Source organism: Bufo bufo, chromosome 5, assembly GCF_905171765.1.
Source record: "Bufo bufo chromosome 5, aBufBuf1.1, whole genome shotgun sequence".
Classification (NCBI taxonomy): Eukaryota; Metazoa; Chordata; class Amphibia; order Anura; family Bufonidae; genus Bufo; species Bufo bufo.
Genome location: NC_053393.1, coordinates 472,630,122 through 472,656,471, shown reverse-complemented (window position 1 = coordinate 472,656,471; position 26,350 = coordinate 472,630,122). Strand labels below are relative to the sequence as shown.

Sequence of the window (26,350 nt, the reverse complement as noted above, 5' to 3'; positions counted from 1 at the left end):
GTTTATGAGCCGTCAGGAGTCATCAGAGCAGCTTTTGACAGATTCACTGAAAAGCAGAAGAAACAGTCTGCAGGTGCTATAAAACGAAAGGCTGTAGGGGAAAAGGCCAAATTATTATTTAGTAAATGAGTTAATAAAATGTAATACAAAAAAATGCCCTCAAATGTGTCTATAGCCTTTAAGGAAGTTGATGGCTATCCTTCCATCTGAGGTTGTATTCAGTTTTACCATACAACTCTCAAGGGTGTCATATAGAGTCTGGGCCCCAGGAATGCTGGCTTGCAGATCCTGGCAGTTTACAGTACTGTAATAATCAGGACCTTTCATGTTCTCAAACACAAAGTAATTGCACATTTTCGTTTAGTTTTTTAGTACTATATCCAAGATATGAAACAAAACACACTACTGCAATTTTTATAAAGTTAAATTAAAAGTCATGAAATACTGAAGACCATGCTCTCCATAATATTTTGGATCTAAATGACCTTGGTTGACATTTAGTTCACCTAGCTAATATCAGCCTCAGATATAGCAGAGATTAGAAGTCTAGCGATCTCTAAAGTTCATGGTTTCTATGGTACTACTATCTTCTGCAGTCTCATGGAAGTGAATGGAACTGTGGTCACTCATGCACACCATGGTTAAATAACATTTCTGGGATATTGGAGCTTAAAGACTAATGATGGAGTAAAAAGGAACAACTGTTATTCATGCATCTCATTTTACTTCCTGCTGCTTATACCCCTGGTGTAATAAGGATTAACAATAAAATGGAAATTCAGACAGTCTTTAATAGAAATTGACTTTTGTGTCTGTGGTATCAGTCATGGAATTTGTACATCTGCAATGTTTTAATAAGAATAAATTATTTTTATGAATCTCAATATATAGGCTTTATAGACAGGTGAGATGTTTCCTTAATATGTCTGCTTTCTGTTACATATTTGATAAAATATCATTTAAGCAGGACCTGTCACCAGAACAATTAGCTGCATACCCTTGTGGCGGTATCATCAGTGACTCCGCCATGTTTTTTTCCCTTCTAGCCTCCCCTCTTCGGCCGCTTTCTATGCCGTTAGTTATTGTGCACAATAGCAGTGAACTGTCAGGTGACCTGTCCCCATGCGGTGTCCCACTCCTTGGTGGGGCCCTGTATGTTTAAGGGTATTTGCAGAATATCATTCTATGCTGTGTATGTATATTGCTGTAATTCCTTCTAACAGGCTGGTGCTCTCTTGCATGTAATTACACCCAATCACCCCTACATATATATGTAGAGCAGGGGGATAGAGAAGTTAGTGACTGTGAAGTCAGTTAAGTGCAGCAGTTAAGACAAAGAAAACTGCAAGAAAAAAAGGAAGGGCAGCATAAGTTTAGTTCTCAGCCAAGGAAAGCTACCTCCAGCGTCAAACCCAAGAAGTCAGATGCCTCAGCCAGACTAAAGGGTCGGATTAAAGAAGTGGACGACCAAAACTAGGGCTGTACCTGCTGTACCTGGAAGGGCTGACATTGAGCTACCCGTCTGAGTTGTGCGCAGACCAAGAGTAAGCCAGCCTGAACAGAAGAATAACAGAAAACCAGTGTGTTAAGAGAGTATAAGGAGAGACTAGTGGAGGTGAGAGTGCTACCTCCGCCTATAGACTCCATTAGCAACCAGTGTGTGATAGGAGTTAGACTGTGGACAGGCACCGCAGGCTACAGTGAAGTACAATCTGTATTTGGAGCCACATTCCTCTATGGACAGTGTGGACAATATTTATGGAAATTGTGAATAAGCCAAAATACCAAAATCGCCAGAAACCAAAAACATAGTCGCAATACCAATTCAGAAATTCAAAAGCCAGGGGAGTCTTTAATATCACAAGGGAAGAGCAGGGGGAGCCAGAGGACATGCAGGCGCCAGCCTATTATACCGAGAAGAGAGCACGCTGTGTGGAGCTGCCAGCAGCGCGTCCTAAAGCTCTGGAGCCTCTGCGCACCACCTAATTGGCCCAGGGCTCCTACGTCAGAACAGGCCACCCGGCAGCCCTGGTTTCCCCGGCTGCTGGACGCCACTGTAATTTTTTTTTAGATATCTGGGGCATTGCACTTTGCGTTGCCTGGAAGTGACTGTTGCGCATGTATTGGGAAACTAGGTGGGGTAGGGGCCATACTGTTTTGCTATGGGGCTCTATGAGATCTGTGTACGTCCCTGGTTTAATAGGGCCGATACTGATGACAGATGCTCTTTGCGACCTGTGTGCATGTGTATTATTAATATTATAATATAATATATTCACATATGACAATCATTATAATTAGTGAGGGCTTTTCCAGGCTAGTCCTTCTTCCCTCTGGAGTACTTGCAGCGTACTCAAGTTGTGTGTAGTAGGTGTTTCTGGGTGATGTAGTGCAATAGACACTAACCTGGTACAGCTGACTCTCTGCAAGGGCAGGTATAGGTAGAAATAGTTTGTGACGCCAGTGCCAAGTAAACGGTGGCACGCCGTTTGCGGATGCAGGAATAAATTGAGGAAACGTAGGATTAAAACAGAACTCAAACTTTAGTAGGTTTTCCAAGCAGAGACAATAAAGGAAATGCAGTTCCTCAGCATACAGTCGATTTTGCAATTCGGTCGATGCAGGCAATTCAGTACAGCAGGGTAATTACAGAGTGTTGAACACAGGACTTGCAGCAAAGGAGCTTGCACTCTAACTCTGTCTGATCCTGGAATGTAGCAATTCTTCACCAAGGCCCATTAACCTATTTCTGGCTTTATATCCTTGGCTATAGCTTAAATAAGTACCTCCTCTGTTTTTCTTAGTACCTCTGACTTTCCTGGTCTTTGCCTCTGTCTCTCTCAGCTTCTGGACACTTCCTCAGGCTCTTGAGCTAACAAATTCCTGCTTCTGCATATGGGAATTCAGGAGGGAATCTTCTCCTGAACAGCAGGCTTCAGGCCTGGACTTGTCTCAGACATTGTCTAATCTCCAACTGTAGATTACAGACACTAGACTCCGTCTGCCTTGCACTTCCCTGACTGGGCTTTATATAAACTAGGGCTCCCTAGCTCCCTCTATGGACTAGAAGTAGGAATGACACCCCTAGCAGGCCTGTAAGTGCAAGTTTCAGTGACAGGGAAATACACACATTACATCACATGACATTTTATAAAACTGACATATACCAACTTCCCCATAACTAAGGAGGGACGACAGCACACCAAGTGACACTTTGGTAGTGACGGGTATTACAGTTCCCGTACACTACATACTGACCAAATATTTTTGTAGCCCAGGAAAGTCTGAACAGTACCGGTAGGCCAGTGCCAGTATGGATACTGTGCTGCGCTACAAGTTGCCGAAATATCTCAGCAGTACTAATGAGGAACCTGAGCTTCCAAAGAGAGACCTGCTTTAATTAAGACCATGAAATTGACCCACACTATTGTCATTTTCATACTGGGGACAAGTATAAATGTATTTGTCATAAAAATGTATGGTATGTACTATGTGGGGCGTATTAACTAGGTAACCATTCTAACTACTGTAGGTCGACCCAGCATGACCTCTTCTGGTACAGGGAATATTTCTTCTTCTTACAAGATCATTAAGCAGCCCTGCACCAGGATACAGCAAATCTCTGCTGATCTGAGCTTATCCGGCTCCACGTATACATGGAGAATGCACTTAGCAGCTGCAGGATGTCAATACCTCACTGTGTCTAATACCCGCTGTCACTTCCTTCCCTGATAGAGAGATCATTTGTCAGGTGTATTATTGACAGAGGATTACTGAGAGGGAGAACAAAGCAAGTGCACAATGCCCTAGAGGCGTGGGTTTGTCTTCTATGGTTTCTGTTCATTTCTTCAACACTGTAGGGGAAAAGCAATTGTTTGAGATATATGAGTGGTAATTTGCTAACAAACAAAAATTACAGTCTTTAGTAACATTGTGGGCAACAGTATACATGGAGGTAATACTCTAGCAACCTGATATTAGTATGGGCTTGCGCCGCATGCTGACCTGCACTATTTCTTGTAATAACCGCATCTCGTGGAACAAACTACCTGTGTTTGTCCAACCTACAACATGTAGGTTAACCATGGCAATATGCTGCAGCCACATACGAGTTCTGCATGGTAGTTACCTGCTTTTGGAATGTACATGGTGCTAGTCTTTAAAGGGGCTTTCCTACTATCCCCAGCAATTATTATGCAAAGGAAAAAAGGGGGTCAGTCAGCACATCCCAGTGTGCAGGCGCACGTCGCCATGGGTGAAAACACAACACAGAACAAAACATACAATGCAACAGCTCTCTGCAAACCAAATAAAGTACAAAAATTAATTATATTGCTAATGCTATGCTTATAAATTAGAGATTCTTGGCAAATCATTTTGTTCTAAATTATTTGAGCCCATCTGCCGCACGTCAAGGCGATCTCTGTAAGACGGGAACCTAACACTAAGTTCAACCTGTTAAGTGCCATGACAGCGACCATGAAGTTCATGGGGTGTAGATTCTAGCAATTATTATGAATGGAAGTCCTAAATTGCCCCATGAGAATGGAGAAGTGGTGGATATGCACGACCTCCTCTCCATTCAATGCTATGGGACTACTATCTTCTGCAGTCTCATAGAAGTGAATGGAACTGTGGTCACTCATGCACACAACCATTCTCATGGGGACCTCCGAGACCTCAGTTCTTACTGCAGTTCCCTGAGGTCAGGCCCCTAGCAATCAAATGCTTGTCCCCTATACTGTGGATGCAGAATGAGTATTGTTAGCAAAGATGGCTAACCTCCGGCACTCCAGCTGTGGAGAAACTATGACTCCCAGCATGCTCCATTTATTTCTATAGAGTTTTGAGAACAGCCAAGCAAGTGTACCTCTCGGACTGGAGTGCCGGAGGTTAGCCATCACAGTGTTAGTGGGAAAACCCTTATATTGACATGGGTGCAAGTCTTATCTCAGACATTTAGGCTACATTCACCAGGCTGTGACAGCTGTTTCTTTAAACCAATTGAAGTCAATGGGGCTATTCATGTAGCCATAAAAGCCAGTGAATAACCACCATCTAAAAATAGGACATGTCCTATTTTTGGCCGTTTTCACAGCCAGTCAGACGCCATTGAAAAAAAGCCAAATGAATTCCTCAATTTTTAATGGCTATTTTTAACGGCTGTGTGGGGATTCGCTCTGGTAGACAGGGTGAGCGAACGCAGTACAGAGGCAAAAAAAAAAACAGTTTGTAAAGCAAAACTTCAGTGTTTATTCACACATAAGGCCAAAACAAAACAACTTTTCAGTCTTCAGTGTTAGTTCACACAATGGAAAGTCCACAGAACAAAAAATCACCTTGTTTGCAGTTTTATCTCCAGTAGTCCACAGCATGGACTGTTTCCCAGCGTGCGGCTCCCAGCCCTCCAGCACGGCATAAAGCCTCAGATCCCAAACACAGAGACTGACAGAGCTCCACTGTCAGAGAGGAGTAATCCACACCCAGCTGACACTGCTGGCTGGGTTTGATATAGGCCAGTCAAGACCCGGCCTGGAACGTGGGGAGTAGTCACCCACCCAGCACTTTTGACTACTCCCAGTAAGAGCCGTCCCGGATCAGCTATACAGCCATACTACAATAGCAAAATTGTCAATCAGCACTAGCTGCCGCTAACACCTGAAATTACCGGCTCTTACTTCACCGAGGCCAGGAACCTCGGTGACACATACCTTCCGTCAATGACGTACCCTTGCGCTTTCCTACAGCTGTTAAAAACAGATACAAAATTATCATTAAAAATGGACAGAAAGTGGCAGCAGAAATGGTTGAAAATGGCCATGAAAAACTGAAAGTTTGTCTGATTTCCATGCCCATTTTTTTGTCACAGTTATGTGATTGTAGTCTTATAGTGTATCCTCTGGAGTTGACAGGTAGGGGTTCAAAAAAGATAGGGGGTCACCTGCCTGGTGCTGCAACCACTGGCTGTTGCATCTAGACAGAGACTAAATTGAGAGGTGACTCCCATACAACTGAATGAAGAAAGCCACATGGCCACATCTCCATTTTTTTTCCACTTGGATGTAACAGGGGCCACAGTTAGGAGGTGGGACTTGCATCATTCAGATAATTATGACATGCTCATGAATATACACTCCTCAACACTGAAAATTGCAACACTAAGAAGCACAAGCAGTAAGGTTATGCAAATCGAGGAAGGAGCAGGTGTCACTAACATTTGCAGATGATTACATTTTCAAGCTAGCAAAAATCGGTGGCATGTGGGAGGGGCATAAAAGACAGAATTGAAAGCAAAGTGGGGGGGGGGGGCGGTCTGCCTCGGGTGCCGACTCTCAGGGGGTGCCAGAGCCTAGAAGCAATAAGTGCTTCCATCAATATAGATGGAAGCGTTCATTGCAGGAGCACAGGGAGCTGTGGTTCTGTTACTCAGCCCCCTGCACTCTGTCTCTCTCTCACTGAATGGTGAAGCAGGAAGACTTCTCCCCACTCCACCATTCAGCCTGCAGACACAGATCGCGCTACCGGCCTGTGTGGGCGGAGCCTGCAGCCCAGAAATTTGCATAACCTCCAGCCCACACAGTGCTGCAGAGCGATCTGTGTCTGTATGGGAGAGGGGACTGTGAGCTTCAGGAACGGGACAAGGTGAGTGTGTGTTTTTTTATTTATTTAACAGAAGGCATTTCTACCATGATGGGGGCACAGAGGGTATTTCTACCATGGATGGGGCATAGAGGGCAAAATTACTACAAAGGGGGCACAGAGGGTATTTCTACCATGGATGGGGCATAGAGGGCAAAATTACTACAAAGGGGGCACAAATGGCATTATTACTACTACAAAGGGGGCACAGAGGGCATTATTACAACTACAAAGAGGGCACAGAGGGCATTAGTACTACAAAGGGGGCACAGAGGGCATTACTACTACAAAGGGGGCACAGAAGGCAATACTACTACAAAGGGCATTACTAGTATAATGGGCATTACTACTATGGAGGGGGCACAATGTGCATTACTACTATAAATGGGATACAATGGGCATTATAATGGGCATTATAACTATGAAGTGGGCACAGTGGGTATTATTACTATGAAGGGGGCACAATGGGCATTACTACTATTAAGGGGGCACAATTGGCATAACTACTATGGAGGTGCACAATGGGCATTACTACTATGAAGGGAGCACAAATGGCATTACTACTGTGAAGGAGGCACAGAGAGCATTACTCATGTAAAGTGAGGGCACTGAGTGGGCATTATTACTATGAAGGGGCACAGAGGGCATTATTACTGTTATGGGGGCACATGAGTGCATAAATACTCTGAATAGGCACAGAGAGGGCATTACAACTGTTAAGGGGCACATATAGGGCATTACTACTTTGAAATGGGCACAGAGAGGGCATAACTACTGTGAGGGAGGCACAAAGAGGGCATTACAACTATGAAGGGGCACAATGAAGGGATAAGTTCTTTAAAGGGGCACAATGTGGGCATAACTACTGTGAACGTTGTACAGTGAAGGCATAACTACCTTGAATGGGCACAATATGGTCATAACTACCATGAGAGGGCACATATCTGGACAAAACTACTGTGTACAATTTTTTTTAAGTATTGGTGGGGGGTGCCAGAGAAAGGACCCTCCCGGGGTGCCAAACACCCTAGGCACACCACTGAGTAGACCAGAGGAGGAATGGCCTGGAGGACCAGACTGGCTCTCTGGGCTGCAAGGTCTGTGCCAACCACAGAGGTTGTCCTGGCCTATGGACCCTGAGTAGCCCGGAGTCCCTAGTCAGCCCAGAACCTCTGATTCCCCGCAACAACCACTGTCGGGACCTACAACACATTGCAAATTAACCTAGTGATCACTGACACTGTTAGACAGGGTGTCTCCTAAATGTCCTGGAAGATAGCAGGAACCAGAGGAATCAATTTGAGTTGGCATACTTCTGGCCCATTTCTGCTGAAGCTGAGCTCCCTGAACCCCTGAAACCAATACGCGCCCCCTCTGCAGTGCTTGATACCGAAACTACTAACAGAAGGTGCCAAAGCTCTACTGCCAGCAGGACATCAGGGTCTACAGTGCCAACTCTGCTCAGCCTGACTACCAGAGAGTGCCAATGTTCTGCAACTTGTCTGCCACCAGAAACCAGGGCCGCATCGCTGCAGAAACACCTGCTGCAAAGGACCCTAAAGAGGTCTTGAATTCCACCCACGCCTAAACCTTAAAAAATGCCAAAAAAAGGTCCCCGATACACGGGTAAGAGACTGGCCATGTGTGTGATGTTGGTCCACATAGCTTGCCGGCAGAACTCTACTTAAAGGGATTCTACCTCATTTTATATTCTTTATCCAAGGTATGCTTGTTGCACCTCCCCTTCCTTCTCAGCTTAAAGCAAAAACCGGATGTTTTGCACCGTTCAAATACTAATACTCAGGGGAAAAGCTATAATGTACCAAAACTCTCTGAGAATACCCAAAATTATAGTTATGCAACGAATAAGGGCAAAAACAATACTACTGCAATTACCATCTATATTAATCCTATTTATTGTTGAAAGAAATACAAGGTAAAATGGGAGTTAAACAGCAAATATCACCAGACTATGGCTGTTTTGCATCTCTTCACATTTTCTTAAGGCCTAATGAGACCTACGGATGTAGAAGGGTTAACACACATGCTTTATGAGACATGTTATCTAAACTAAATGCAACTAAATGCGTTAAGCAATTGCTTTTCAATGGCTTTTGTTTCAAGATAACGCGATGAGTTAAGAAATTTGAGTTAAGAGTGTGTGTGTTACCCCTGTTACATCTGTAGCATGAGTATGCGTAAAACTCACATGTTAATCAGCTTAAGCAGTGTGCCTAGAGAAGAGACTTTAAGGTACCTTAGCCACTCTGCATTGTTTAAGTGTTATAACCAGGTAGTGGTCTTTAATGTACTTAAGCCCCTTGTGTTGTATTGTATTTTTTGCAGTTTTTGCCATGGACTGTTTTTGCATTTTTTATGGACTGATATGCACCTTGCCATATTGAAAGATGCGTTGATGCACATCCCAACTGCTGTGATTGAATGCCTAGGCTTATATTTACACTGTCTATTTTGCACATGCCTTAACCTAATTATTGCAGGACAAAGACAAGAAGAAGGGGCCAAAGCGTTACTGTGTCTTGTGTATATTCATCTGTTTTGCAGGTTATCAGAGATCTATGTGATGACTCTGGGGACAGCTTGTACAGTAAGGAGAAGTGCAGTACCCCAAAAGGTTACTGCAAATAGTTAATTTTCTGTGAATAGGTTAATGTCCATTGTTAATGTTAAAGCACTTTTTCTGTGTGACGTCTGTAATCCAAGAGCTGAAATGAGAACACTGTTTAGTTATTTTGCCTTGCTCAGTGGGAGGAGGAGGGCCCTCTGGGTCAGGAGCTTAGTTGTTCATTTCAAGTAGTCGGAGAGAGGAAGCATCTGCATGTGTTTGTGCAGAAGTGAGACCTGCTGTAAGGAACCCTCATCCTTGCATCACCTGCCACCATCCTCTGAGAGAGAAAGAAGGATAGAATATACATATTGTTGAAGGCCAATGTAAAAGACTGCTGCAAAGGTCAGACAATAAGAGCAAATGTTATTCTATAGCTACAGTCCTTACTGCTAGTGGAAACTGTATATCGCCTCAGGCACCCAGCACACTTTTACCGCTGATTAGCTACCGCTGGAGGATCTAAACTCTACTGTGGGAATTGTAGCACATATTATGAATATGCACTCCTTTGGTCCACATGAAAAGTAGTTTGGATCTGAAAGAGAGACTCTGAATTAGCAAATGTTCAGCTTTGGAAAGTGTTTGTGATTGGGATTGTTGTATGTACTCTGGAGAGTCTGAACTGAATGCTACCAGCATCATTGTATATGAATTTCCTAAGCTACAGTACAGACCAAAAGTTTGGACACACCTTCTCATTCAAAGAGTTTTCTTTCTTTTCATGACTATGAAGGCATCAAAACTATGAATTAACACATGTGAAATTATATACATAACAAACAAGTGTGAAACAACTGAAAATATGTCATATTCTAGGTTCTTCAAAGTAGCCACTTTTTGCTTTGATTACTGCTTTGCACACTCTTGGCATTCTCTTGATGAGCTTCAAGAGGTAGTCCCCTAAAATAGTCTTCCAACAGTCTTGAAGGAGTTCCCAGAGATGCTTAGCGCTTGTTGGCCCTTTTGCCTTCACTCTGCGGTCCAGCTCACCCCAAACCATCTCGATTGGGTTCAGGTCCGGTGACTGTGGAGGCCAGGTCATCTGGCGCAGCACCCCATCACTCTCCTTCATGGTCAAATAGCCCTTACTTTCAAAGTTTTCCCAATTTTTCGGCTGACTGACTGACCTTCATTTCTTAAAGTAATGATGGCCACTCGTTTTTCTTTACTTAGCTGCTTTTTTCTTGCCATAATACAAATTCTAACAGTCTATTCAGTAGGACTATCAGCTGTGTATCCACCTGACTTCTCCTCAACGCAACTGATGGTCCCAACCCCATTTATAACTCAAGAAATCCCACTTATTAAACCTGACAGGGCACACCTGTGAAGTGAAAACCATTTCAGGGGACTACCTCTTGAAGCTCATCAAGAGAATGCCAAGAGTGTGCAAAGCAGTAATCAAATCCAAAGGTGGCTACTTTGAAGAACCTAGAATATGACATATTTTCAGTTGTTTCACACTTGTTTGTTATGTATATAATTCCACATGTGTTAATTCATAGTTTTTGATGCCTTCAGTGTGAATCTACAATTTTCATAGTCATGAAAATAAAGAAAACTCTTTGAATGAGAAGGTGTGTCCAAACTTTTGGTCTGTACTATACATCAATAAAAAACACTGGATATGTTACCTGTACACTGATTATTACCTTGCACCTCCCTTGCACGGCCTACATCAGCCCTGCTTTGAACCTCTAATTCACAACATCAAGGGCACCCCACCTAACACCACGCAGGAGCCCCAGAACTCAGGAAATGCCCCAAAGGAGAAAAGGGTGCACTCTCCATTCATCGCATGGCTCCAGAGTGAGCGCAGCTACCGTGAACCACTACTACTCCTACCAGTGCCATGACTACCATTCATTTCCACCTTCCCCAGCAGCCTGCTGCATAAGAACTATAAAAACCAGTGAAACATTGTTTACAAGGTACATTAGCTAAAAGCAGTTCTTACACAAGCTGATACAATTTATATTTAGTGCAGGACAACTTATCAGATATATATTTCAGGTTGTATGCATTCTCAGCTCTTTGACAACCAGGTAGGGTATCTGTACCTGCAAGCAGGATTGTTGTTGCTAGGATATACAGTATAACATTGCCAGGTTGCTGTTAACATTGTAAAGCCAGGACATTGCTAGGGTTGTTTGCAGAGACATTATTTATCTTATTTCTCGTTATGTCTTACACACATATGGCACTTATTGATTGTCTAAAAAGAGATATCAAATGGAATTGATGTACTATTTGTGTTTTAATCCTTTTTGGGTGAGTAGATAGATTAGATGGATGGATTAGGTGGATTAGATGGATGGATGTTAGATTAGGTAGATGGATAGATAGCTAGATAGATTATTTTAATGTGAATGTCTCTGAGATAATCCCTCAGGACTGGAGTGCAGCCTTCTTAGCACAATGGGGGTTTGTTATATAACTATCCCTAACTCACTACATTACAAGGCATATCATTACAAAGAATATAGCAGGTGATATAATAATTAAAGGGAATGAAATACATAGATTAGATAGATGAATGGATAGATAGATAGATGTACCTTTTCTCTACAATGAAGCAACAGATCTCTAACTGAAAGGTATCATTAGCCCCGCAAGGCATTGTGCCTGGTTTAACAGTGAATTTCCTGGTGATGGGTTCCACACTAGTGCTCATCATCCTCCTCTATTCATATCCATATGACCATACTGTTTATTTGAAAATAATTTTTTATTGGTATAAAATATAGAAGTAGTGATAATTACTTTACCCAAACAGCATACAGTTATTACCAATGTGAGTCAGGCCCCACCTTAACTGTCAAACCAGACATCAACATATGGAATGGAGAAAAAAGGAACTTTTGCCAATAAGGTCCCAGATGTACGTCAACATTGTTTTTTAAATATGTAAAACCAAAGGGCCAGATTTATCATTCGCTCAAGTCAAAATAATGGAGTGAAAAAGTCACAAATTTTTGCGTAATCGCTGAAACTGTGCAAAAATTGGCGAGTTTTATTGGCTCTGCGCTATGCTTGCCAGTTTTCTGAAAGTGGGCGTGTTTTCTTATGTAAATTAATCTCTAGACAGATTTACTATTGTGACAATTTAAAAAAGTCGCAAAAACGAAAGACTTTTTAATAGAACATGCGACTTTTATGTAAAGACGTGCTACTTTTGTAAAGCCGCTTACTGAAGGATAATCTGCTACTGTCAAACCACATTTATCACAGTATTAAAGGACCATTAATAAATCTGACTTAGCCAAAAGTGACTTTGGACATATGTAAAAGTTGGAGTAAGATGTAAGTGTAATGATAAATCTGGCCCAAAATGTTTTGGGACAGGACTAGCCCCTTAGGCCTTTTTCACACGGGCGTTGCTGAAAAATGCGCGGGTGCGTTGCGGGAACACCCGCGATTTTTCCGCGCGAGTGCAATACATTGTAATGCGTTTTGCACTCGCGTGAGAAAAATCGTGCGTGTTTGGTACCCAAACCCTAACTTCTTCACAGAAGTTCGGGCTTGGGATCGGTGTTCTGTAAATAGTATTATTTTCCCTTATAACATGGTTATAAGGGAAAATAATAGCATTCTGAATACAGAATGCTAAGTAAAACAGGGCTGGAGGGGGTTAAAAAAAATAAAAAATCATTTAACTCACCTTTATCCACTTGCTCGCGTAGCCGGCATCTCCGTCTGACTCTTTTACTGTCTAGGACCTGTGGAGAGCATTAACTATAGTTTAAGGACCTGGGATGACGTCACTCTGGTCATCACATGGTACGTCACATGATCTTTTACCATGGTGAATCACCATGGTAAAAGATCATGTGACGTACCATGTGATGACCGGAGTGACGTCATCCCAGGTCCTTAAACTATAGTTAATGCTCTCCACAGGTCCTAGACAGTAAAAGAGTCAGACGGAGATGTCGGCTACGCGAGCAAGTGGATAAAGGTGAGTTAAATGACTTTTTATTTTTTTTTAACCCCTCCAGCCCTGTTTTACTATGCATTCTAATGCATAGTAATAAGGTTCGGGTCTCCATCCCGATCGTCTCCTAGCAACCGTGCGTGAAAATCGCACTGCATCCGCACTTGCTTGCGGATGCTTGCGATTTTCACGCAACCCCATTCATTTCTATGGGGCCTGCGTTACGTGAAAAACGCACAAAGAGGAGCATGCTGCGATTTTCACGCAACGCAAAAGTGATGCGTGAAAATCACCGCTCGTGTGCACAGCCCCATAGAAATTAATGGGTCAGTATTCAGTGCGGGTGCAATGCGTTCACCTCCCGCATCGCATCCGCGCGGAATACTCGCTCGTGTGAAAGGGGCCTTACTCAGGCAATGCACAAAGGCAGGTGAGTGGAACCAACACGTACCACCTCCCCAGACATATCAAGTGGTACTGCTCTGTGTGCGCTGTTGTGTATTTTTCAGTAGAGTACCATTGGAGAATCCAGACATAAGGGTACAAAAAAGATGTATAACACATAGATGTTACTATTGGTGGTGATAACCACAAACGCATATGGATACCTACAATGCAGTGAGGTTACTAGTAGTTAGGGACCTAACATACATACAAGGTATACAATGCATTGTGATATAAAAGTACAAAGAAAATGTACAAAAAGGAGTATGACAGATATAGTCAGTCCATAAAATGTGACCAGTAGGCTCAATCAACTCCAGAACTCATTTCCCAAAAGTTAGCTATTCACTGGGTAAATAATCCTGTGAGGAGACCAAAATATACCTTTGCAGAAGAACATATGTTCGGTTACATTTATCATAAAAGCCAGATACTCAAAAAGTCCCAGTAGACCTTGATATATAAGAACCAATAGATCATCCTTCAAATTTTCCTTCATCACCAGCCGTATATAGGAAATGTGCAAATTACGAAAAAGTCACAATAATAGACAATCACAGTCTGCTTAAACTAATAACACACAAATAATTAAATGTTACCATGTTTTTATTGAACACATCATGTAAACATTCACAGTGCAGGTGAAAAAAGTATATGAACCCCTAGACTAATGACATCTCCAAGAGCTAATTGGAGTGAGGTGTCAGCCAACTGGAGTCCAATCAATGAGATGAGATTGGAGGTGTTGGTTACAGCTGCCCTGCCCTATAAAAAACACACTCCAGTTCTATGTTTGCTTTTCACAAGAAGCATTGCCTGATGTGAATGATTCCTCGCACAAAAGAGCTCTCAGAAGACCTACAATTAAGAATTGTTGACTTGCATAAAGCTGGAAAGGATTATAAAAGTATCTCCAAAAGTCTTGCTGTTCATCAGTCCATGGTAAGACAAATTGTCTATAAATGGAGAAAGTTCAGCACTGCTGCTACTCTCCCTAGAAGTGTCCGTCCTGTAAAGATGACTGCAAGAGCACAGCGCAGACTGCTCAATGAGGTGAAGAAGAATCCTAGGGTGTCAGATAAACGTAAAACACTAAACAAGAATGGATTTCATGGGAGGATACCACAGAGGAAGCCACTGCTGTCCAAAAAAAACATTGCTGCACGTTTACAGTTTGCACAAGAGCACCTGGATGTTCCAGAGCAGTACTGGCAAAATATTCTATGGACAGATGAAACCAAAGTTCAGTTGTTTGGAAGAAACACACAAAACTATGTGTGGATAAAAAGAGGCACACCACACCAACATCAAAACCTCATCCCATCTGTGAAGTATAGTGGTGGGGGTATCATGGTTTGGGGCTGCTTTGCTGCGTCAGGGCCTGGACGGATTGCTATCATCGAAGGAAAAATGAATTCCCAAGTTTATCAAGACATTTTGCAGGAGAACTTAACGCCATCTGTCCACCAGCTGAAGCTCAACAGAAGATGGCTGTTGCAACAGGACAACAACCCAAAGCATAGAAGTAAATCAACAACAGAATGGCTTAAACAGAAGAAAATACGCCTTCTAGAGTGGCCCAGTTAGAGTCCTGACCTCAACCCGATTGAGATGCTGTGGCATGACCTCAAGAAAGTGATTCACACCAGACATCCCAAGAATATTGCTGAACTGAAACAGTTCTGTAAAGAGGAATGGTCAAGAATCACTCCTGACCGTTGTGCACGTCTGATCTGCAACTACAGGAAATGTTTGGTTGAAGTTGTTGCTGCCAAAGGAGGTTCAACCAGTTATTAAATCCAAGGGTTCACATACTTTTTTCACCTGCACTGTGAATGTTTTCATGGTGTTTTCAATAAAAACATGGTAACATTTAATTATTTGTGTGTTATTAGTTTAACCACCTGCCGCCACGCTAACGCCGAAAGGCGTCATCGCTGTGGCGCTCCCAGATCACACTAACGCCGATTGGCATCATCTCGCGAGAGCCGAGATTTCCTGTGAATGCGCGCACACAGGCGCGCGCGTTCACAGGATCGGAAGGTAAGCGAGTGTATCTCCAGCCTGCCAGCGGCGATTGTTCGCTGGCAGGCTGGAGATGCGATTTTTTTAACCCCTAACAGGTATATTAGACGCTGTTTTGATAACAGCGTCTAATATACCTGCTACCTGGTCCTCTGGTGGTCCCTTTTGTTTGGATCGACCACCAGAGGACACAGGTAGCTCAGTAATATGTAGCACCAAACACCACTACACTACACCCCCCCTGTCACTTATTAACCCCTTATTAACCCCTGATCACCCCTGATCATCCCATATAGACTCCCTGATCACCCCCCTGTCATTGATCACCTCCTGTCATTGATCACCCCCTTGTAAGGCTCCATTCAGACGTCCGTATGATTTTTACGGATCCACTGATACATGGATCGGATCCGCAAAACACATACGGACGTCTGAATGGAGCCTTACAGGGGGGTGATCAATGACGGGGGTGATCACCCCATATAGACTCCCTGATCACCCCCCTGTCATTGATCACCCCCCTGTCATTGATCACTCCCCTGTAAGGCTGCATTCAGATGTCCGTATATTTTTTACGGATCCACGGATACATGGATCGGATCCGCAAAACACATACAGACGTCTGAATGGAGCCTTACAGGGGGGTGATCACCCCATATAGACTCCCTGATCACCCCCCTGTCATTGATCACTCCCCTGTAAGGCTGCATTCAGATGTCCGTATGTTTTTTACGGATCCACGGATACATGGATCGGATCCGCAAAACACATACGGACATCTGAATGGAGCCTTATAGGGGGTGATCAATGACAGGGGGGTGATCACCCCATATAGACTCCCTGATCACCCCCCTGTCATTGATCACCCCCCTGTCATTGATCACCCCCCTGTAAGGCTGCATTCAGATGTCCGTATGTTTTTTACGGATCCACGGATACATGGATCGGATCCGCAAAACACATACGGACATCTGAATGGAGCCTTATAGGGGGGTGATCAATGACAGGGGGGTGATCACCCCATATAGACTCCCTGATCACCCCCCTGTCATTGATCACCCCCCTGTAAGGCTGCATTCAGATGTCCGTATGTTTTTTACGGATCCACGGATACATGGATCGGATCTGCAAAACACATACGGACATCTGAATGGAGCCTTATAGGGGGGTGATCAATGACAGGGGGGTGATCACCCCATATAGACTCCCTGATCACCCCCCTGTCATTGATCACCCCCCTGTAAGGCTGCATTCAGATGTCCGTATGTTTTTTACGGATCCACGGATACATGGATCGGATCCGCAAAACACATACGGACATCTGAATGGAGCCTTATAGGGGGTGATCAATGACAGGGGGGTGATCACCCCATATAGACTCCCTGATCACCCCCCTGTCATTGATCACCCCCCTGTTATTGATCACCCCCCTGTAAGGCTGCATTCAGATGTCCGTATGTTTTTTACGGATCCACAGATACATGGATCGGATCCGCAAAACACATACGGACATCTGAATGGAGCCTTATAGGGGGTGATCAATGACAGGGGGGTGATCACCCCATATAGACTCTCTGATCACCCCCCTGTCATTGATCACCCCCCTGTCATTGATCACCCCCCTGTAAGGCTGCATTCAGATGTCCGTATGTTTTTTACGGATCCACGGATACATGGATCGGATCCGCAAAACACATACGGACATCTGAATGGAGCCTTATAGGGGGGTGATCAATGACAGGGGGGTGATCACCCCATATAGACTCCCTGATCACCCCCCTGTCATTGATCACCCCCCTGTAAGGCTCCATTCATACATTTTTTTGGCATCCATCTGAATGGAGCCTTACAGGGGGGTGATCACCCCATATAGACTCCCTGATCACCCCCCTGTCATTGATCACTCCCCTGTAAGGCTGCATTCAGATGTCCGTATGTTTTTTACGGATCCACGGATACATGGATCGGATCCGCAAAACACATACGGACATCTGAATGGAGCCTTATAGGGGGGTGATCAATGACAGGGGGGTGATCACCCCATATAGACTCCCTGATCACCCCCCTGTCATTGATCACCCCCCTGTAAGGCTGCATTCAGATGTCCGTATGTTTTTTACGGATCCACGGATACATGGATCGGATCTGCAAAACACATACGGACATCTGAATGGAGCCTTATAGGGGGGTGATCAATGACAGGGGGGTGATCACCCCATATAGACTCCCTGATCACCCCCCTGTCATTGATCACCCCCCTGTAAGGCTGCATTCAGATGTCCGTATGTTTTTTACGGATCCACGGATACATGGATCGGATCCGCAAAACACATACGGACATCTGAATGGAGCCTTATAGGGGGTGATCAATGACAGGGGGGTGATCACCCCATATAGATTCCCTGATCACCCCCCTGTCATTGATCACCCCCCTGTTATTGATCACCCCCCTGTAAGGCTGCATTCAGATGTCCGTATGTTTTTTACGGATCCACAGATACATGGATCGGATCCGCAAAACACATATGGACATCTGAATGGAGCCTTATAGGGGGTGATCAATGACAGGGGGGTGATCACCCCATATAGACTCTCTGATCACCCCCCTGTCATTGATCACCCCCCTGTCATTGATCACCCCCCTGTAAGGCTGCATTCAGATGTCCGTATGTTTTTTACGGATCCACGGATACATGGATCGGATCCGCAAAACACATACGGACATCTGAATGGAGCCTTATAGGGGGGTGATCAATGACAGGGGGGTGATCACCCCATATAGACTCCCTGATCACCCCCCTGTCATTGATCACCCCCCTGTAAGGCTCCATTCATACATTTTTTTGGCCCAAGTTAGCGGAATTTTTTTTTTTTTTTTATTACAAAGTCTCATATTCCACTAACTTGTGTCAAAAAATAAAATCTCACATGAAGTCACCATACCCATCACGGAATCCAAATGCGTAAAAATTTTTAGACATTTATATTCCAGACTTCTTCTCACGCTTTAGGGCCCCTAGAATGCCAGGGCAGTATAAATACCCCACATGTGACCCCATTTCGGAAAGAAGACCCCCTAAGGTATTCCGTGAGGGGCATATTGAGTCCATGAAAGATTGAAATTTTTGTCCCAAGTTAGCGGAAAGGGAGACTTTGTGAGAAAAAAATATATATATCAATTTCCGCTAACTTGTGCCCAAAATTTTTTTTTTCTATGAACTCGCCATGCCCCTCATTGAATACCTTGGGGTGTCTTCTTTCCAAAATGGGGTCACATGTGGGGTATTTATACTGCCCTGGCATTTTAGGGGGCCTAAAGCGTGAGAAGAAATCTGGGATCCAAATGTCTAAAAATGCCCTCATAAAAGGAATGTGGGCCCCTTTGCGCATCTAGGCTGCAAAAAAGTGTCACACATCTGGTATCGCCGTACTCAGGAGAAGTTGGGCAATGTGTTTTGTGGTGTCATTTTACATATACCCATGCTGGGTGAGATAAATATCTTGGTCAAATGCCAACTTTGTATAAAAAATGGGAAAAGTTGTCTTTTGCCGAGATATTTCTCTCACCCAGCATGAGTATATGTAAAAAGACACCCCAAAACACATTGCCCAACTTCTCCTGAGTACGGCAATACCAGATGTGTGACACTTTTTTGCAGCCTAGGTAGGCAAAGGGGCCCACATTCCAAAGAGCACCTTTCGGATTTCACCGGCCATTTTTTACAGATTTTGATTTCAAACTACTTCTCACGCATTCGGGCCCCTAAAATGCCAGGGCAGTATAACTACCCCACAAGTGACCCCATTTTGGAAAGAAGACACCCCCAGGTATTTCGTGATGGGCATAGTGAGTTCATGGAAGTTTTTATTTTTTGTCACAAGTTAGTGGAATATGAGACTTTGTAAGAAAAAAAAAAAAAAATCATAATTTTCCGCAAACTTGTGACAAAAAATAAAAAATTCTAGGAACTCGCCATGCCCCTCACGGAATACCTTGGGGAGTCTTCTTTCCAAAATGGGGTCACTTGTGGGGTAGTTATACTGCCCTGGCATTCTAGGGGCCCTAATGTGTGGTAAGTAGTTTGAAATCAGAATCTGTAAAAAATGGCCGGTGAAATCCTAAAGGTGCTCTTTGGAATGTGGGCCCCTTTGCCCACCTAGGCTGCAAAAAAGTGTCACATATGTGGTATCGCCGTACTCAGGAGAAGTTGGGCAATGTGTTTTTGGGTGTCATTTTACATATACCCATGCTGGGTGAGATAAATATCTTGGTAAAATGCCAACTTTGTATAAAAAATGGGAAAAGTTGTCTTTTGCCGAGATATTTCTCTCACCCAGCATGAGTATATGTAAAATGACACCCCAAAACACATTCCCAACTTCTCCTGAGTACGTCAATACCACATGTGTGACACTTTTTTGCAGCCTAGGTGGGCAAAGGGGCCCACATTCCAAAGAGCACCTTTCGGATTTCACCGGCCATTTTTTACAGATTTTGATTTCAAACTACTTCTCACGCATTCGGGCCCCTAAAATGCCAGGGCAGTATAACTACCCCACAAGTGACCCCATTTTGGAAAGAAGACACCCCCAGGTATTTCGTGATGGGCATAGTGAGTTCATGGAAGTTTTTATTTTTTGTCACAAGTTAGTGGAATATGAGACTTTGTAAGAAAAAAAAAAAAATCATAATTTTCCGCTAACTTGTGACAAAAAATAAAAAATTCTAGGAACTCGCCATGCCCCTCACGGAATACCTTGGGGAGTCTTCTTTCCAAAATGGAGTCACTTGTGGGGTAGTTATACTGCCCTGGCATTCTAGGGGCCCTAATGTGTGGTAAGTAGTTTGAAATCAGAATCTGTAAAAAAATGGCCGGTGAAATCCTAAAGGTGCTCTTTGGAATGTGGGCCCCTTTGCCCACCTAGGCTGCAAAAAAGTGTCACACATGTGGTATCACCGTACTCAGGAGAAGTTGGGCAATGTGTTTTGGGGTGTCATTTTACATATACCCATGCTGGGTGAGATAAATATCTTGGTCAAATGCCAACTTTGTATAAAAAAATGGGAAAAGTTGTCTTTTGCCAAGATATTTCTCTCACCCAGCATGGGTATATGTAAAATGACACCCCAAAACACATTGCCCAACTTCTCCTGAGTACGTCAATACCACATGTGTGACACTTTTTTGCACCCTAGGTGGGCAAAGGGGCCCACATTCCAAAGAGCACCTTTCGGATTTCACCGGCCATTTTTTACAGATTTTGATTTCAAACTACTTCTCACGCATTTGGGCCCCTAAAATGCCAGGGCAGTATAACTACCCCACAAGTGACCCCATTTTGGAAATAAGACACCCCCAGGTATTTCGTGATGGGCATAGTGAGTTCATGGAAGTTTTTATTTTTTGTCACAAGTTAGTGGAATATGAGACTTTGTAAGAAAAAAAATCATAATTTTCCGCTAACTTGTGACAAAAAATTAAAAATTCTAGGAACTCGCCATGCCCCTCACGGAATACCTTGGGGAGTCTTCTTTCCAAAATGGAGTCACTTGTGGGGTAGTTATACTGCCCTGGCATTCTAGGGGCCCTAATGTGTGGTAAGTAGTTTGAAATCAGAATCTGTAAAAAAATGGCCGGTGAAATCCTAAAGGTGCTCTTTGGAATGTGGGCCCCTTTGCCCACCTAGGCTGCAAAAAAGTGTCACACATGTGGTATCACCGTACTCAGGAGAAGTTGGGCAATGTGTTTTGGGGTGTCATTTTACATATACCCATGCTGGGTGAGATAAATATCTTGGTCAAATGCCAACTTTGTATAAAAAAATGGGAAAAGTTGTCTTTTGCCAAGATATTTCTCTCACCCAGCATGGGTATATGTAAAATGACACCCCAAAACACATTGCCCAACTTCTCCTGAGTACGTCAATACCACATGTGTGACACTTTTTTGCAGCCTAGGTGGGCAAAGGGGCCCACATTCCAAAGAGCACCTTTCGGATTTCACCGGCCATTTTTTACAGATTTTGATTTCAAACTACTTCGCATGCATTTGGGCCCCTAAAATGCCAGGGCAGTATAACTACCCCACAAGTGACCCCATTTTGGAAAGAAGACACCCCAAGGTATTTCGTGATGGGCATAGTGAGTTCATGGAAGTTTTTATTTTTTGTCACAAGTTAGTGGAATATGAGACTTTGTAAGAAAAAAAAAAAAATCATAATTTTCCGCTAACTTGTGACAAAAAATAAAAAATTCTAGGAACTCGCCATGCCCCTCACGGAATACCTTGGGGAGTCTTCTTTCCAAAATGGAGTCACTTGTGGGGTAGTTATACTGCCCTGGCATTCTAGGGGCCCTAATGTGTGGTAAGTAGTTTGAAATCAGAATCTGTAAAAAAATGGCCGGTGAAATCCTAAAGGTGCTCTTTGGAATGTGGGCCCCTTTGCCCACCTAGGCTGCAAAAAAGTGTCACACATGTGGTATCACCGTACTCAGGAGAAGTTGGGCAATGTGTTTTGGGGTGTCATTTTACATATACCCATGCTGGGTGAGATAAATATCTTGGTCAAATGCCAACTTCGTATAAAAAAATGGGAAAAGTTGTCTTTTGCCAAGATATTTCTCTCACCCAGCATGGGTATATGTAAAATGACACCCCAAAACACATTGCCCAACTTCTCCTGAGTACGTCAATACCACATGTGTGACACTTTTTTGCAGCCTAGGTGGGCAAAGGGGCCCACATTCCAAAGAGCACCTTTCGGATTTCACCGGCCATTTTTTACAGATTTTGATTTCAAACTACTTCTCACGCATTTGGGCCCCTAAAATGCCAGGGCAGTATAACTACCCCACAAGTGACCCCATTTTGGAAATAAGACACCCCCAGGTATTTCGTGATGGGCATAGTGAGTTCATGGAAGTTTTTATTTTTTGTCACAAGTTAGTGGAATATGAGACTTTGTAAGAAAAAAAATCATAATTTTCCGCTAACTTGTGACAAAAAATTAAAAATTCTAGGAACTCGCCATGCCCCTCACGGAATACCTTGGGGAGTCTTCTTTCCAAAATGGAGTCACTTGTGGGGTAGTTATACTGCCCTGGCATTCTAGGGGCCCTAATGTGTGGTAAGTAGTTTGAAATCAGAATCTGTAAAAAATGGCCGGTGAAATCCTAAAGGTGCTCTTTGGAATGTGGGCCCCTTTGCCCACCTAGGCTGCAAAAAAGTGTCACACATGTGGTATCGCCGTACTCAGGAGAAGTTGGGCAATGTGTTTTGGGGTGTCATTTTACATATACCCATGCTGGGTGAGATAAATATCTTGGTCAAATGCCAACTTTGTATAAAAAATGGGAAAAGTTGTCTTTTGCCAAGATATTTCTCTCACCCAGCATGGGTATATGTAAAATGACACCCCAGAACACATTGCCCAACTTCTCCTGAGTACGGCAATACCACATGTGTGACACTTTTTTGCAGCCTAGGTGGGCAAAGGGGCCCACATTCCAAAGAGCACCTTTCGGATTTCACCGGCCATTTTTTACAGATTTTGATTTCAAACTACTTTGCATGCATTTGGGCCCCTAAAATGCCAGGGCAGTATAACTACCCCACAAGTGACCCCATTTTGGAAAGAAGACACCCCAAGGTATTTCGTGATGGGCATAGTGAGTTCATGGACATTTTTATTTTTTGTCACAAGTTAGTGGAATATGAGACTTTGTAAGAAAAAAAAAAATCTAAAAAATCATCATTTTCCGCTAACTTGTGACAAAAAATAAAAAGTTCTATGAACTCACTATGCCCATCAGCGAATACCTTAGGGGTCTACTTTCCGAAATGGGGTCATTTGTGGGGTGTTTGTACTGTCTGGCCATTGTAGAACCTCAGGAAACATGACAGGTGCTCAGAAAGTCAGAGCTGCTTCAAAAAGCGGAAATTCACATTTTTGTACCATAGTTTGTAAATGCTATAACTTTTACCCAAACCATTTTTTTTTTACCCAAACATTTTTTTTTATCAAAGACATGTAGAACAATAAATTTAGAGAAAAATTTATATATGGATGTCGTTTTTTTTGCAAAATTTTACAACTGAAAGTGAAAAATGTCATTTTTTTGCAAAAAAATCGTTAAATTTCGATTAATAACAAAAAAAAGTAAAAATGTCAGCAGCAATGAAATACCACGAAATGAAAGCTCTATTAGTGAGAAGAAAAGGAGGTAAAAGTCATTTGGGTGGTAAGTTGCATGACCGAGCAATAATCCGCTAAAGTTGTGAAGTGCCGATTTGGAAAAAAGGGCCTGGTCACTAGGGGGGTATAAACCTGTGGTCCTTAAGTGGTTAAGCAGACTGTGATTGTCTATTGTTGTGACCTAGATGAAGATCAGATCACATTTTATGACCAATTTGTGCAGAAATCCATATCATTCCAAAGGGTTCACATACTTTTTATGCAACTGTAAATATTATAAAGTACATAATATTGCTAATGTACCTAGGAGTACTATAGTACTTATATATAGTAAAAAAAAAGGTACTGCTTGAGATGTCACATAATTACATTGGCTGAAATAGGTTGACAGTATGATCAACCCTATTACACCATGAATATTGCCTGGTAGGGCGCATCATGCTGATTAAAATGATACATTTCTTTTCTCTGTAAGCTAAACATATGCAGAGATATCTTTTTTTAAAATTATATTAAAATGAGCAAGTTGGAGCACCAGAAATTGGGGCAGAATCCTTGGAACACTGCTTTGTAACAACCCCTGTGCTCTACACACTCCCACCTCCACTTGATTGAGAGAGCTAAACATCAGCATACTGAAGGCAGAGCTATGTTCTACCTTTTAAATATCATTTATACTACTGGATTTCTAAACTTGGAAAACTAATACATATTACTGGTTTATTAACAAGCACAATATATGATTAAAAAGAAACCAATAATATGTGAATATAATATAGAAAAAACACATTCCTCAATGTGAAAAGTTCTGGAGGTAAATGGTCAGCTTTGCATGTAGAGATCCCAAATTTGAATCTTGGGAAAGACTTTCAGATTTATTCCTTCTGATTTAACCCATAATAAAAGACTATAGCTTTTTTTATGTTGCTGGTTTCTTTACAATAATATATTGTGCTTGTGAATAAACCAGTAATTCGTTTTAGATTTCTAATCACAAAAAACACTACTCTCAATATAGTAAAGCTATAGCCTTTTATTATGGGTTAAATGACAGACATAAAAATTGCAGAAAAAAACATATACACTACTCACAAAAAGTTAAGGATATTTGGCTTTCGGGTGAAATTTATGAAAAACATAAAATGTTCATGCTACAGTGATATTATATCATGAAACTAGGGCATTTAAGTAGAAGCATTCACTGGTGATTTCCTCATCTCAAACAATTTATTTAATCAAAAGCCAATAACAGTGTTAGGTATACCCCCACAAAAAATGTTAATATCTCAAAAACATATCATGTTGAGCATCAAATACAGCTTGACAATTACATCTCATGCATGGCATCCCACTCTTCTTGAAGGGCTGTCTTCAGGTCATTGAGGTTCTGGGGTACAGAGTTATGACCCTGTACACGGAGACTCAGCTTACCCCATAGGTTTTCAATGGGATTCAGGTCTGGAGAAAGTGCAGGACTCTCAATTTGAGGTACTCCAGTCTCCAGGAGCCATTCCCTAATGAGGTGACCTCGATGAGCTGGCACATTGTCCTACATGAATATGAAATTAGGCCTGTGTTGTTCATGCAGAGGCACAATGACTGGATTAATGATATTATTTAAGTAGTATGGGCTTGTCACTGTACCATTCACAAAGCATAGGGCGATTCTTTATTGACTAGACACACCTGCCCACACTGTAACTCCACCAACACCAAAGGCTCATCTGGTGACAACAGTGGCTGATGCATAGTGCTCTCCTTGATGTCTCTAACATAGTTGGCAGCCATCATTTCTGCTCAGCGTGAATCGACTTCCATCAGTGAACAGCACTGAGGCCCACTTGTCCCTCGTCCAGCATAGGTGCTCCCTGGCCCATGCAAGAGCATGACACCTGTGGTCAGGTACACTTGCAGGTTGTCTAACACACAGACCACGCAGGGCATTGTTCACAATAAAGTGGTCATCAGTGTGGGATGTGGCCAAAGGACGTCTACTTCTATGCCTTTCTGTGACTCCTCCAGTCTCTGTATCTCTGTTGCAACCTGCTGATGGCACTCTGTGACACTCTAAGCTCAGTGGCCACTTCTGTCTGAGAACATCCTGCTGCTGTTAGGTGTCATCTTGGTCTCATAATGTCAAAAAGTGAACAGCATGATGAGAAGGACTGTTTAAATACCAATTATAATTGAACCAGGAAATGTATTGGGCGATTCATGGATCAAAAGCCTGTTGTGAATTTTGCCGTTAAAGGGGTTCTCCAGGAATTAAGAAAATGAAAATACTTAAATATTACTTCCTTATAAATATGTTCCCAAACAGTGATGGCCAGTTCGCATTGTTCGCCCGCGAACACATGCGGGCTGCCATCTTTTCTCACAAGTCCGGCGAGGCAGAGGTAAGACCTTACCTGTGCCTGCACGGCGAGCCGGTCTGAAACAAATGCGGTCACCGGGAGCAGGCAGTTCCGAGAACAGCCCGATGA

General features: G+C 43.0%; 1 long non-coding RNA gene across 1 annotated transcript in view; it reads right to left on the bottom strand.

The window, feature by feature from the left end:
• Positions 1–26,350, bottom strand: part of LOC121002680 — a 173,721-nt gene that overhangs the window by 49,122 nt on the left and 98,249 nt on the right. The window lies entirely within an intron of this gene.